The following is a 14,905-nucleotide window of genomic DNA, read 5'->3' as shown; positions in this document are numbered from 1 at the left end:
TACTTTTTCAGACACGCTTTCAATCATTATAACCATCATGAAAATTGTGTGTTAATGGTGTGAAAAATATCAAAGTTCTTTTCTGAAAATTGAAGTTTAGAAAATGGACCTCTTTCATCTGTGCAGCTGCACTGTAATCAGCTGTTTGTAGAGCTACCTGTTCTGGCCTTCAGGATGTTTATAGAGCACATCATTGTCTCGATCACTGGTGAAGCGTAGCCTTTGTTCACCCTCCAGCAGTGAGAAGTCCTCTGGTCATCCAATCTTTCCTGTGTGAAATTAAAAGCATGACCTTCATCTGGGGACTTAGTACTAAGTTTTCACCTCATGGCCCTAGAGTGGAACTCTACTCATATGATAGCTCCTTGACCTTGCCAATATTGCACCCGTGTCATACTCTTGGTGGGTTGGGGGTTACAGCTCATTTCACTGGTGAGCCATTTTGTTTCACAATAATTAAAGGACTGTAGTTCACCAATCAGAAACATGGATACTAGTTTTAAATTCATTAGCCTCGCTACAGTCAGAAAACACAGTTTGTGGGGCTATGGGTATTTGTAGTTCATTGGTTTTTATTCATGCAAAAATTGTAAAATTGACCAACCACCTGAGGTGTAAACAGTCAGTGATAAGTGAGATTATATTGAAACTTGGCTACATGGACTTGCTTCCCCATCCATTCGGAGGTGAGGGCATTGTATTGGTGTCTCACGGATATCTGTGACTTGCCACTGCTGACGTTTCCTGGCCATACTTGGCTAAGCCAATACCTTGCTGGCTACAGTTGTCAGTTGTGTACAAGGTTGGTATCTTGTGCGGATTTGTGGTAATACTACCATGGCCTGAATACTGTAAAAGTGCAGAATGCTGAATGGTGTGTGGGGCCAGGTCATATGGCAAAAAGACCTATTTTGTGCATTACGGAATCACAGCAAATTGAGAGGACGACCTGGAATGAGACTTTCCTTATGCTGATTCTTGGAACACATTAGAAAGTATGCCCAACGTTTCTGCATCCGTACATGTAACTAAATACATACCTTAGTGTAACACTTATCTGCGCTTCATGGGGTAAAAAGATCGTAATGGCAGATATGATTACATTAAATAATTGCCTTAAGGAGGAGCTTTTACAACATTTGAATATTGCTTTGGAACAAATTCTATGAAGGCTCCTATCAGCTCTAGAACATTTTACAGAAACCAAAGAGCAGGAGGATCCACAGCCAGTTCACCTTAATACCATAGGTCTTGTACCACTCTGTACTGGCACTGTTACTTTTTTTTTAAAGGAATGGTGTTCTATTGTCTTTTAAGATGAGCTTATTATGCTTTTTTTACGTCTTCTGGATTTTTTCTGCCGTATGTGCTTTGTGAGGAGGAAAGCCAGCACGTTACTGTCATCAAGGCTATTACTGAGGTCGCACATATTGGCAAATGCTATTGAGTGCCAAGATGGGATTCTTCCTTTTCCTGTTCCTTCCATGGAACAGAGCAACTACTGGCGGTGGTGTTTTTCCTGGGTTCTGACTATCCCACTGTAGACTGGTGACCTCTCTAGATCACTGAAGTGGCTGCTTTCTGTACCTACGTTGCCTGGGAGTAGTCCATTTCTGGCTTCTCTCCACTGGTGGTGGGAGGAGTTGGATCCAGACTCATCCTCGTATCATAGAGAGAGGATACCTTTGGGAAACTGAGTTGAGAATGTTATTTCCAGCACACTTTGATCCAGGACAGCAAGTGATAACTAATTTCAGACAGTTTGCTGTCTAAATGCAAAAAAAGATCTTTTGATTTGTTAGAGGACCTGTTGACTGAAGTGTACCAGCATGTTGCAGTCCCCCTATATTCTCTCCCTGGCCATGTTCATTGCAGATGCAACATGTGCAAAGAGATTAGGTTTGGGTGGGGTGTGTTCAAATTGAAATCTAAATTGCAATGTAAAAATAAAGAAGCCAATATTTACCATGTACAGAAACAATATAACTCACCCAAATCTAATGCTGCTTTCACATCGCAAAACCTGCTTTGGAAACGGTTCTTTAAACGGTTCTTAAAATGGGTCTGAGCAGTTAAACCCCCTTCACATCGCATGTTGTAACCAGTATATTACCATTTCATTACCGTTTTGGTACCTTTCGCACTGAACCCGTTTCACCCATACAAAACAGTGGTTGTCATTTTAAATGTTTTTCTCTGACGTCCTAAGTGGATGCTGGGGACTCCGTCAGGACCATGGGGAATAGCGGCTCCGCAGGAGACAGGGCACAAAAGTAAAAGCTTTAGGATCAGGTGGTGTGCACTGGCTCCTCCCCCTATGACCCTCCTCCAAGCCTCAGTTAGATTTTTGTGCCCGGCCGAGAAGGGTGCAATCTAGGTGGCTCTCCTAAAGAGCTGCTTAGAGTAAAAGTTTTGTTAGGTTTTTTATTTTCAGTGAGTCCTGCTGGCAACAGGCTCACTGCATCGAGGGACTTAGGGGAGAGAAGTGAACTCACCTGCGTGCAGGATGGATTGGCTTCTTAGGCTACTGGACACCATTAGCTCCAGAGGGAGTCGGAACACAGGTCTCACCCTGGGGTTCGTCCCGGAGCCGCGCCGCCGACCCCCTTGCAGATGCCGAAAAGTGAAGAGGTCCAGAAACCGGCGGCAGAAGACTTTTCAGTCTTCATAAGGTAGCGCACAGCACTGCAGCTGTGCGCCATTGTTGTCAGCACACTTCATAGCAGCGGTCACTGAGGGTGCAGGGCGCTGGGCGGGGGGCGCCCTGGGCAGCAATGATAGTACCTTATTCTGGCTAAAAATACATCACATATAGCCCCTGGGGGCTATATGGATGTATTTAACCCCTGCCAGGTCTCAGAAAAACGGGAGAAGAAGCCCGCCGAAAAGGGGGCGGGGCTTATTCTCCTCAGCACACAGCGCCATTTTCCCTCACAGAAATGCTGGTGGGAAGGCTCCCAGGCTCTCCCCTGCACTGCACTACAGAAACAGGGTTAAAACAGAGAGGGGGGGCACTTATTTGGCGATATGACTATATATTTTAAAATGCTATAAGGGAAAAACACTTATATAAAGGTTGTCCCTGTATAATTATAGCGTTTTTGGTGTGTGCTGGCAAACTCTCCCTCTGTCTCCCGAAAGGGCTAGTGGGGTCCTGTCCTCTATCAGAGCATTCCCTGTGTGTGTGCTGTGTGTCGGTACGTGTGTGTCGACATGTATGAGGACGATGTTGGTGAGGAGGCGGAGCAATTGCCTGTAATGGTGATGTCACTCTCTAGGGAGTCGACACCGGAATGGATGGCTTATTCCAGGAATTACGTGATAATGTCAACAGAGACGGCCGGCAAAAAAAAAATAGTACCTGTCCAGGCGTCTCAAACACCGTCAGGGGCTTTAAAACGCCCATTTACCTCAGTCGGTCGACACAGACACAGACACGGACACTGATTTCAGTGTCGACGGTGAAGAAACAAACGTATTTTCCTTTAGGGCCACACGTTACTTGTTAAGGGCAATGAAGGAGGTGTTACATATTTCTGATACTACAAGTACCACAAAAAAGGGTATTATGTGGGGTGTGAAAAAACTACCTGTAGTTTTTCCTGAATCAGATAAATTAAATGAAGTGTGTGATGATGCGTGGGTTTCCCCCGATAGAAAATTATTGGCGGTATACCCTTTCCCGCCAGAAGTTAGGGCGCGTTGGGAAACACCCCTTAGGGTGGATAAGGCGCTCACACGCTTATCAAAACAAGTGGCGGTACCGTCTCCGGATAGGGCCGTCCTCAAGGAGCCAACTGATAGGAGGCTGGAAAATATCCTAAGAAGTATATACACACATACTGGTGTTATACTGCGACCAGCGATCGCCTCAGCCTGGATGTGCAGAGCTGGGGTGGCTTGGTCGGATTCCCTGACTAAAAATATTGATACCCTTGACAGGGACAGTATTTCATTGACTATAGAGCATTTAAAGGATGCATTTCTATATATACGAGATGCACAGAGGGATATTTGCACTCTGGCATCAAGAGTAAGTGCGATGTCCATATCTGCCAGAAGATGTTTATGGACACGACAGTGGTCAGGTGATGCAGATTCCAAACGGCACAAAGAAGTATTGCCGTATAAAGGGGAGGAGTTATTTGGGGTCGGTCCATCGGACCTGGTGGCCACGGCAACTGCTGGAAAATCCACCGTTTTTACCCTAAGTCACATCTCTGCAGAAAAAGACAGTCTTTTCAGCCTCAGTCCTTTCGTCCCCATAAGAGTCATATCTGCCCAGGGATAGAGGAAAGGGAAGAAGACTGCAACAGGCAGCCCATTCCCAGGAACAGAAGCCTCCACCGCTTCTGCCAAGTTTCTCAGCATGACGCTGGGGCCGTACAGGACCCCTGGATCCTACAAGTAGGATCCCAGGGGTACAGATTGGAAAGTCGAGACGTTTCCCCCTCGCAGGTTCCTGAAGTCTGCTTTACCAACGTCTCCCTCCGACAGGGAGGCAGTATTGGAAACAATTCACAAGCTGTATTCCCAGCAGGTGATAATCAAAGTACCCCTCCTACAACAAGGAAAGGGGTATTATTCCACACTATGTTGTGGTACTGAAGCCAGAAGGCTCGGTGAGAACTATTCTAAATCTGAAATATTTGAACACTTACAAAGGTTCAAATAAAGATGGAGTCACTCAGAGCAGTGATAGCGAACCAGGAAGAAGGGGACTATAGGGTGTCCCGTGACATCAGGGATACTTACCTCCATGTCCCAATTTGCCCTTCTCACCAAGGGTACCTCAGGTTCGTGGTACAGAACTGTCACTATCAGTTTCAGACGCTGCCGTTTGGATTGTCCACGGCACCCCGGGTCTTTACCAAGGTAATGGCCGAAATGATGATGATTCTTCAAAGAAAAGGCGTCTTAATTATCCCTTACTTGGACGATCTCCTGATAAGGGCAAGGTCCAGAGAACAGTTGGAGGTCGGAGTAGCACTATCTCAAGTAGTTCTACGACAGCACGGGTGGATTCTAAATATTCCAAAATCGCAGCTGTCTCCGACGACACGTCTGCTGTTCCTAGGGATGATTCTGGACACAGTCCAGAAAAAGGTGTTTCTCCCGGAGGAGAAAGCCAGGGAGTTATCCGAGCTAGTCAGGAACCTCCTAAAACCAGGAAAAGTGTCAGTGCATCATTGCACAAGGGTCCTGGGAAAAATGGTGGCTTCTTACGAAGCGATTCCATTCGGCAGATTTCACGCAAGAACTTTTCAGTGGGATCTGCTGGAAAAATGGTCCGGATCGCATCTTCAGATGCATCAGCGGATAACTTTGTCTCCAAGGACAAGGGTGTCTCTTCTGTGGTGGCTGCAGAGTGCTCATCTACTAAAGGGCCACAGATTCGGCATTCATGACTGGGTCCTGGTGACCACGGATGCCAGCCTGAAAGGCTGGGGAGCAGTCACACAAGGAAAAAATTTCCAGGGAGTGTGATCAAGTCTGGAGACTTCTCTCCACATAAATATACTGGAGCTAAGAGCAATTTACAATGCTCTAAGCTTAGCAAGACCTCTGCTTCAAGGTCAGCCGGTATTGATCCAGTGGGACAACATCACGGCAGTCGCCCACGTAAACAGACAGGGCGGCACAAGAAGCAGGAGGGCAATGGCAGAAACTGCAAGGATTCTTCGCTGGGCGGAAAATCATGTGATAGCACTGTCAGCAGTGTTCATTCCGGGAGTGGACAACTGGGAAGCAGACTTCCTCAGCACGACCTCCACCCGGGAGAGTGGGGACTTCATCGGGAAGTCTTCCACATGATTGTGAACCGTTGGGAAAGACCAAAAGTGGACATGATGGCGTCCCGCCTGAACAAAAAACTGGACCGGTATTGCGCCAGGTCAAGAGACCCTCAGGCAATAGCTGTGGACGTTCTGGTAACACCGTGGGTGTACCAGTCGGTGTATGTGTTCCCTCCTCTGCTTCTCATACCTAAGGTACTGAAAATTATAAGACGTAGAGGAGTAAGAACTATACTCGTGGCTCCGGATTGGCCAAGAAGGACTTGGTACCCGGAACTTCAAGAGATGCTCACAGAGGACTCATGGCCTCTGCCGCTAAGAAGGGACTTGCTTCAGCAAGTACCATGTCTTTTCCAAGACTTACCGCGGCTGCGTTTGACGGCATGGCGGTTGAACGCCGGATCCTAAGGGAAAAAGGCATTCCGGAAGAGGTCATTCCTACCCTGGTCAAAGCCAGGAAGGAGGTGACCGCACAACATTATCACCACATGTGGCGAAAATATGTTGCGTGGTGTGAGGCCAGGAAGGCCCCACGAAGAAATTTCAACTCTGTCGATTCCTGCATTTCCTGCAAACAGGAGTGTCTATGGGCCTCAAATTGGGGTCCATTAAGGTTCAAATTTCGGCCCTGTCGATTTTCTTCCAGAAAGAATTGGCTTCAGTTCCTGAAGTCCAGAAGTTTGTCAAGGGAGTACTGCATATACAACCCCCTTTTGTGCCTCCAGTGGCACTGTGGGATCTCAACGTAGTTCTGGGATTCCTCAAATCACATTGGTTTAAACCGCTCAAATCTGTGGATTTGAAATATCTCACATGGAAAGTGACCATGATGTTGGCCCTGGCCTCGGCCAGACGAGTGTCAGAATTGGCGGCTTTGTCTCACAAAAGCCCATATCTGATTGTCCATTCGGACAGGGCAGAGCTGCGGACTCGTCCCCAGTTTCTCCCTAAGGTGGTGTCAGCGTTTCACCTGAACCAGCTTATTGTGGTACCTGCGGCTACTAGGGACTTGGAGGACTCCAAGTTGCTAGATGTTGTCAGGGCCCTGAAAATATAGGTTTCCAGGACGGCTGGAGTCAGGAAAACTGACTTGCTGTTATCCTGTATGCACCCAACAAACTGGGTGCTCTTGCTTCTAAGCAGACGATTGCTAGTTGGATGTGTAGTACAATTCAGCTTGCACATTCTGTGGCAGGCCTGCCACAGCCAAAATATGTAAATGCCCATTCCACAAGGAAGGTGGGCTCATCTTGGGCGGCTGCCCGAGGGGTCTCGGCTTTACAACTTTGCCGAGCTGCTACTTGGTCAGGGGCACACCCTGGCTGAGGAGGACCTGGAGTTCTCTCACTCGGTGCTGCAGAGTCACCCGCACTCTCCCGCCCGTTTGGGAGCTTTGGTATAATCCCCATGGTCCTGACGGAGTCCCCAGCATCCACTTAGGACGTCAGAGAAAATAAGAATTTACTTACCGATAATTCTGTTTCTCGTAGTCCGTAGTGGATGCTGGGCGCCCATCCCAAGTGCGGATTGTCTGCAATACTTGTACATAGTTATTGTTACAAAAATCGGGTTATTATTGTTGTGAGCCATCTTTTCAGAGGCTCCGCTGTTATCATGCTGTTAACTGGGTTCAGATCACAGGTTGTACAGTGTGATTGGTGTGGCTGGTATGAGTCTTACCCGGGATTCAAAATCCTTCCTTATTGTGTACGCTCGTCCGGGCACAGTATCCTAACTGAGGCTTGGAGGAGGGTCATAGGGGGAGGAGCCAGTGCACACCACCTGATCCTAAAGCTTTTACTTTTGTGCCCTGTCTCCTGCGGAGCCGCTATTCCCCATGGTCCTGACGGAGTCCCCAGCATCCACTACGGACTACGAGAAATAGAATTATCGGTAAGTAAATTCTTATTATTTCCTGCTTCTGCCTGGTGAGATCACACATGGAGACAGCCTATAACCTTCTGGGGCTTGCAAATACCGTTTCAGACCCTTTCACACTGCACAATTAAACTGGTCTGAAACGGATAGGACCCTGCTTTTTTACCGTTTCAAAATACCGGTATTTTGTAAACGGTAAATTGAAGGTGACCCTTTCACATCGCAGCTCGAACCGTCTAGGAAGCCATCTGTCCCACCTGCAGTGCAACATGTTTTTTTTTGTCTGGTTGCTAACTATTTTGGCTTGCTAACAACTCTGAATAACCCCTGTAGAGTCTTTTGGTACCATTAGAATTAAAGCTCCAGTTCAGAGTGGTTATCAATGCTCTGATTGCTGTATGACCGTTCTCTGCAGATGTGCGGTATCTTGTGGATAGTGTTCCTTTCAGTCAATCAGTTTTCTTTTCCATTGCTCCTAAGGTTGTACTAGGGTAAATGCTATTTACTGCATTTGTTACGTGGATGGCGATAGTAGTTAGTGCGGCAACTGCCTAAGAGCTAACACAAGTGGGAAAACAAAATTCCAGGTCAACTGTTATATCTCAAGTAAGAAATTGTGCTAAATCAAAGCCCAAAATATCTTAAGGTCTGTTTAGGATTGCTTGCGTGGCCAGTCATTTGCATATTTGTAGAGTTTTTTGTTTTGTTTTTTGTTTTGTTCCCCAGCCTCAAACACAGGTTTTATGGCTCCTAAGAATTGTCAAAATGATCAATAATAGCTTCAATTCTAGATTGTTGCCTTTTTGGGAGACCATTACCTTGGGTAGAATACATAGAAGAAGGTTTCAGAAATGTTTCCTTCAGTCCTGTGACAAAAACAGCAGTAGTGTTTTAGACAACATAGTGTGGGATAGAACTCTACCATGGTTAACAATGGCAACCATTAAAAGGCAAATCTATGGTGCACCTACCAGTGGTCACACTTAAGATTTCTGCAGCGGGGTACACTGTATTCCACAGGGAATACATCGGGGTGTAGAGATGGATCTTGATCCAGAGGCACCAACAGGCTAAAGCATTAGACTGTCCCAGGATGCATTGCGGGGCCTCCGCTTTATAACCCCACCTCCAGGTATACTTTAGGGTAGATTTGTGAGCTCCGTTTTAGAGTTGGTGCCTGCATAAGCAGGTCACTTAACAGGGGGGGCTGCGCAGGCAGCCCTGAAAAAGCTATTTAGAAGACTTCAAGGGCTGTAGCACATCATATGTGACATACTGTGCTGCGGCTCCATCACCTCCCCAGCGGCGTCGCATACTCCCTCCGGCTCTTCCTGGGTACTTGCGGCTGAGGCGCTCCATTTTCTAGGCACACCACCGCTGATGCTCTCCTGGATCGCGTGGCTTCTTCTAAAGGAGGAAGTAAGAGGGTCCAGCAGGCGGGACCCGACATTAAATCGAGTTCCGGCCGCGGTCTCAGGAGACGGACTGCGACGCTGGTGTGGACACTGTGGCCGTAAAGGGACCCAGCTATATCCACCAGGCAGAGGAGCACAGGTCGGTTAATACATATCCACGTTTAATAAGGCTCCATAGTACCAGGTGGTGAGGCCCAGCATAGGGGATAAGGTGTTTGACCTGTAGCCCCTCCCCTAGCTCCGGCCGCCATCTACTGCTGGTGTTCCCGCCCTGGAGCTGCCTCAGTCTCCCTCACACCCTGACTGAGACTTTGGGCACCATCTTACACAGTGCATTGAGATAGATAGATAGATAGATAGAGATAAGAGATAGATAGAGATAAGAGATAGATAGAGATAAGAGATAGATAGAGATAAGAGATAGATAGAGATAAGAGATAGAGATAAGAGATAGATAGAGATAAGAGATAGATAGAGATATAGATAGATATATTTCTCTAACGTCCTAAGTGGATGCTGGGACTCCGTAAGGACCATGGGGAATAGCGGCTCCGCAGGAGACTGGGCACAACTATAAAGCTTTAGACTACTGGTGTGCACTGGCTCCTCCCACTATGACCCTCCTCCAGACTTCAGTTAGAATCTTGTGCCCGGCTGAGCTGGATGCACACTAGGGGCTCTCCTGAGCTCCTAGAAAGAAAGTATATTTAGGTTTTTTTCTCTGACGTCCTAGTGGATGCTGGGACTCCGTCAGGACCATGGGGATTAGCGGCTCCGCAGGAGACAGGGCACAAAAATAAAAGCTTTAGGACTAGGTGGTGTGCACTGGCTCCTCCCCCTATGACCCTCCTCCAAGCCTCAGTTAGGTTTTTGTGCCCGTCCGAGCAGGGTGCAATCTAGGTGGCTCTCCTAAAGAGCTGCTTAGAAAAAGTTATTAGGTTTTTTATTTTCAGTGAGTCCTGCTGGCAACAGGCTCACTGCAACGAGGGACTTAGGGGAGAAGAAGTGAACTCACCTGCGTGCAGGATGGATTGGCTTCTTAGGCTACTGGACACCATTAGCTCCAGAGGGATCGAACACAGGCCCAGCCATGGAGTCCGGTCCCGGAGCCGCGCCGCCGACCCCCTTGCAGATGCCGAAAAGTGAAGAGGTCCAGAAACCGGCGGCAGAAGACTTTTCAGTCTTCATGAGGTAGCGCACAGCACTGCAGCTGTGCGCCATTGTTGTCAGCACACTTCACACCAGCGGTCACTGAGGGTGCAGGGCGCTGGGGGGGGGCGCCCTGGGCAGCAATGATAATACCTTGTTCTGGCTAAAAATACATCCTGGGGCTATATGGATGTATTTAACCCCTGCCAGGTCTCACAAACACCGGGAGAAGAGCCCGCCGAAATAGGGGGCGGGGCCTATCTCCTCAGCACACAGCGCCATTTTCCTGCACAGCTCCGCTGCGAGGAAGGCTCCCAGGACTCTCCCCTGCACTGCACTACAGAAACAGGGTAAAAAAACAGAGAGGGGGGGCACTTTTTTGGCGATATTGATATATTAAGCTGCTATAAAGGAAACAACACTTCTGTAGGGTTGTTCCTATATATTTATAGCGCTTGGGTGTGTGCTGGCAAACTCTCCCTCTGTCTCCCCAAAGGGCTAGTGGGGTCCTGTCTTCGATAAGAGCATTCCCTGTGTGTCTGCTGTGTGTCGGTACGTGTGTGTCGACATGTATGAGGACGATGTTGGTGTGGAGGCGGAGCAATTGCCGGTAATGGTGATGTCACCCCCTAGGGAGTCGACACCGGAATGGATGGCTTTGTTTATGGAATTACGTGATAATGTCAGCACGTTACAAAAATCAGTTGACGACATGAGACGGCCGGCAAACCAGTTAGTACCTGTCCAGGCGTCTCAGACACCGTCAGGGGCTGTAAAACGCCCTTTACCTCAGTCGGTCGACACAGACCCAGACACGGACACCGAATCTAGTGTCGACGGTGAAGAAACAAACGTATTTTCCAGTAGGGCCACACGTTATATGATCACGGCAATGAAGGAGGCTTTGCATATCTCTGATACTGCAAGTACCACAAAAAGGGGTATTATGTGGGGTCTGAAAAAACTACCTGTAGTTTTTCCTGAATCAGAGGAATTGAATGAAGTGTGTGATGAAGCGTGGGTTAACCCCGATAGAAAACTGCTAATTTCAAAGAAGTTATTGGCATTATATCCTTTCCCGCCAGAGGTTAGGGCGCGCTGGGAAACACCCCCTAGGGTGGATAAGGCACTCACACGCTTATCAAAACAAGTGGCGTTACCGTCTCCTGAAACGGCCGCCCTCAAGGATCCAGCTGATAGGAGGCTGGAAACTACCCTAAAAAGTATATACACTCATACTGGTGTTATACTGCGACCAGCCATCGCCTCAGCATGGATGTGCAGTGCTGGGGTGGTTTGGTCTGATTCCCTGACTGAAAATATTGATACCCTGGATAGGGACAGTATTTTATTGACTATAGAGCAATTAAAGGATGCTTTTCTTTATATGCGAGATGCTCAGAGGGATATTTGCACTCTGGCATCGAGAGTAAGTGCGATGTCCATATCTGCCAGAAGAAGTTTATGGACGCGACAGTGGTCAGGTGATGCGGATTCCAAACGGCATATGGAAGTATTGCCGTATAAAGGGGAGGAATTATTTGGGGTCGGTCTATCGGATTTGGTGGCCACGGCAACAGCCGGGAAATCCACCTTTTTACCTCAGGTCCCCTCCCAACAGAAAAAGACACCGTCTTTTCAGCCGCAGTCCTTTCGTTCCTATAAGAACAAGCGGGCAAAAGGACAGTCATATCTGCCCCGAGGCAAAGGAAAGGGTAAGAGAGTGCACCAAGCAGCTCCCTCCCAGGAGCAGAAGCCCTCCCCGGCTTCTGCAAAGCCCTCAGCATGACGTTGGGGCTTTACAAGCGGACTCAGGGGCGGTGGGGGGTCGACTCAAGAATTTCAGCGCACAGTGGGCTCACTCACAGGTGGACCCCTGGATCCTGCAGGTAGTATCTCAAGGTTACAGGTTGGAATTCGAGAAGTCTCCCCCTCGCCGGTTCCTAAAGTCTGCTCTGCCAACGTCTCCCTCAGACAGGGCGACGGTATTGGAAGCCATTCACAAGCTGTATTCTCAGCAGGTGATAGTCAAGGTACCCCTCCTACAACAGGGAAAGGGGTATTATTCCACACTATTTGTGGTACCGAAGCCGGACGGCTCGGTAAGACCTATTCTAAATCTGAAATCTTTGAACCTGTACATACAAAAATTCAAGTTCAAGATGGAGTCACTCAGAGCAGTGATAGCGAATCTGGAAGAAGGGGACTTTATGGTGTCCCTGGACATCAAGGATGCTTACCTGCATGTCCCAATTTGCCCTTCACATCAAGGGTACCTCAGGTTCGTGGTGCAAAACTGTCATTATCAGTTTCAGACGCTGCCGTTTGGATTGTCCACGGCACCTCGGGTCTTTACCAAGGTAATGGCCGAAATGATGTTTCTTCTGCGAAGAAAAGGCGTATTAATTATCCCTTACTTGGACGATCTCCTGATAAGGGCAAGGTCCAGAGAACAGCTGGAGGACGTAGTAGCACTAACCCAAGTAGTGCTGCAACAGCACGGGTGGATTCTGAATTTTCCAAAATCTCAATTGACCCCGACGACACGTCTGCTGTTCCTGGGAATGATTCTGGACACGGTTCAGAAAAAGGTATTTCTTCCGGAGGAGAAAGCCAGGGAGTTATCCGAACTCGTCAGGAACCTCCTAAAACCAGGAAAAGTGTCTGTGCATCAAAGGCACAAGAGTCCTGGGAAAAATGGTGGCTTCTTACGAAGCGATTCCATTCGGCAGATTCCACGCACGAACTTTTCAGTGGGATCTGCTGGACAAATGGTCCGGATCGCATCTGCAGATGCATCAGCGGATAACTTTGTCTCCACGGACAAGGGTGTCTCTTCTGTGGTGGTTGCAGAGTGCTCATCTGTTAGAGGGCCGCAGATTCGGCATACAGGACTGGGTCCTGGTGACCACGGATGCCAGTCTGAGAGGCTGGGGAGCGGTCACACAGGGAAGAAACTTCCAGGGAGTGTGGTCAAGCCTGGAGATGTCTCTTCACATAAATATACTGGAGCTAAGAGCGATTTACAATGCTCTAAGCCTGGCAAAACCCCTGCTTCAGGGTCAGCCGGTGTTGATCCAGTCGGACAACATCACGGCAGTCGCCCACGTAAACAGACAGGGCGGCACAAGAAGCAGGAGGGCAATGGCAGAAGCTGCAAGGATTCTTCGCTGGGCGGAAGATCATGTGATAGCACTGTCAGCAGTGTTCATTCCGGGAGTGGACAACTGGGAAGCGGACTTCCTCAGCAGACACGATCTACACCCGGGAGAGTGGGGACTTCATCCAGAAGTCTTCCACATGATTGTGAACCGTTGGGAAAAACCAAAGGTGGATATGATGGCGTCCCGCCTCAACAAAAAACTGGACAGGTATTGCGCCAGGTCAAGAGACCCTCAGGCAATAGCTGTGGACGCTCTGGTAACACCGTGGGTGTTCCAGTCAGTGTATGTGTTTCCTCCTCTGCCTCTCATACCAAAAGTACTGAGAATTATACGGCAAAGGGGAGTAAGAACGATACTCGTGGCTCCGGATTGGCCAAGAAGAACTTGGTACCCGGAACTTCAGGAGATGCTCACGGAAGATCCGTGGCCTCTACCTCTAAGACGGGACCTGCTTCAGCAGGGACCGTGTCTATTCCAAGACTTACCGCGGCTGCGTTTGACGGCATGGCGGTTGAACGCCGAATTCTAAGGGAAAAAGGCATTCCGGAAGAGGTCATCCCTACCCTGGTAAAAGCCAGGAAGGAGGTGACTGCACAACATTATCACCGCATTTGGAGAAAATTTGTTGCGTGGTGTGAGGCCAGGAAGGCCCCGACGGAGGAATTTCAACTGGGTCGATTCCTACATTTCCTGCAAACAGGATTGTCTATGGGCCTCAAATTAGGGTCCATTAAGGTTCAAATTTCGGCCCTGTCGATTTTCTTCCAAAAAGAATTGGCTTCAGTTCCTGAAGTCCAGACTTTTGTAAAAGGAGTACTACATATACAGCCCCCGGTTGTGCCCCCAGTGGCTCCGTGGGATCTTAATGTAGTTTTGGATTTTCTCAAATCCCATTGGTTTGAGCCACTCAAATCGGTGGATTTGAAATATCTTACATGGAAAGTAACCATGCTACTGGCCCTGGCTTCAGCCAGGAGAGTGTCAGAATTGGCGGCTTTATCGTATAAAAGCCCATATCTGATTTTCCATTCGGACAGGGCAGAACTGCGGACGCGTCCTCAGTTTCTGCCTAAGGTGGTTTCAGCGTTTCACCTGAACCAGCCTATTGTGGTGCCTGCGGCTACTAGCGATTGTGGAGGATTCCAAGTTGCTGGACGTTGTCAGGGCATTGAAAATATATATTTCAAGGACGGCTGGAGTCAGAAAATCTGACTCGCTGTTTATACTGTATGCACCCAACAAGCTGGGTGCTCCTGCTTCTAAGCAGACGATTGCTCGTTGGATTTGTAGCACAATTCAACTTGCACATTCTGTGGCAGGCCTGCCACAGCCTAAATCTATCAAGGCCCATTCCACAAGGAAGGTGGGCTCATCTTGGGCGGCTGCCCGAGGGGTCTCGGCATTACAACTCTGCCGAGCAGCTACGTGGTCGGGGGAGAACACGTTTGTAAAATTCTACAAATTTGATACCCTGGCTAAAGAGGACCTGGAGTTCTCTCATTCG

General features: G+C 48.4%; 1 protein-coding gene across 3 annotated transcripts in view; it reads left to right on the top strand.

The window, feature by feature from the left end:
* The window catches only part of RBM27 (RNA binding motif protein 27), a 455,159-nt gene that overhangs the window by 169,704 nt on the left and 270,550 nt on the right, over window positions 1-14,905 (top strand). The window lies entirely within an intron of this gene.

This window comes from Pseudophryne corroboree, chromosome 6 (genome assembly GCF_028390025.1).
Source record: "Pseudophryne corroboree isolate aPseCor3 chromosome 6, aPseCor3.hap2, whole genome shotgun sequence".
In the NCBI taxonomy this organism is placed as follows: Eukaryota; Metazoa; Chordata; class Amphibia; order Anura; family Myobatrachidae; genus Pseudophryne; species Pseudophryne corroboree.
Note: the sequence above shows the minus strand (reverse complement) of the source record. Positions and strands in the feature narration are given on the sequence as shown.